This window comes from Penaeus monodon, chromosome 19 (assembly GCF_015228065.2).
Source record: "Penaeus monodon isolate SGIC_2016 chromosome 19, NSTDA_Pmon_1, whole genome shotgun sequence".
Lineage (NCBI taxonomy): Eukaryota > Metazoa > Arthropoda > Malacostraca > Decapoda > Penaeidae > Penaeus > Penaeus monodon.
In genome coordinates this window covers 48,814,849-48,815,374 of record NC_051404.1, presented here as the reverse complement: position 1 = coordinate 48,815,374, position 526 = coordinate 48,814,849, and the positions used below count along the sequence as shown (strand labels likewise).

The following is a 526-nucleotide window of genomic DNA, read 5'->3' as shown; positions in this document are numbered from 1 at the left end:
CTTTTCAGACTTTCATTAAAAATGTAGAAGTTTAACAAATTACTCCATCGTTAATACATTCCCAATTCATTAGGTATATTCACTTTAATACTACCATTAAATTAAATTAGATAAATCATTCCGAGTAGTGCACCTTCTCTTGCATCTATCATCATAAAGGGTTAAGTGCAGAAATACTCTTATAATTTGTCTGAGAGCATGTACAAACTTAAAAAAAAAGTATCTACTTAATAATACAGCTTAGAGAATCACATTAGTATTAATCAAACATTAAAACCAATTTACATGCCTTTATATTTCATTCTTAAATACTTCAGGAAAATATCCATGCAAGTACAATGGTTCTTTTTCCTACTCACTCAGTTTTTTACATAATTCTTTATTTACTATACCCATGAATTCTTTTTGCACCAGCCACCATTCTCTCTTCCCATTAATTTCTTTACAGCTTTTTTATGGTATTTCAATCTCACACTGTCTCATCTGCTACCATTTTATTAAGTACACCCTTTTTTTCTTATATTTT

At 28.7% G+C, this 526-nt stretch overlaps 2 protein-coding genes across 2 annotated transcripts in view; both read right to left on the bottom strand.

Annotated features, from left to right (window-relative positions):
- Positions 1 to 526, bottom strand: part of LOC119585295 (sin3 histone deacetylase corepressor complex component SDS3-like) — a gene marked incomplete in the record, with an annotated part of 33,517 nt that overhangs the window by 23,046 nt on the left and 9,945 nt on the right.
- LOC119585296 (sin3 histone deacetylase corepressor complex component SDS3-like) overlaps positions 1 to 526 on the bottom strand; it is a 4,298-nt gene that overhangs the window by 2,944 nt on the left and 828 nt on the right. The window lies entirely within an intron of this gene.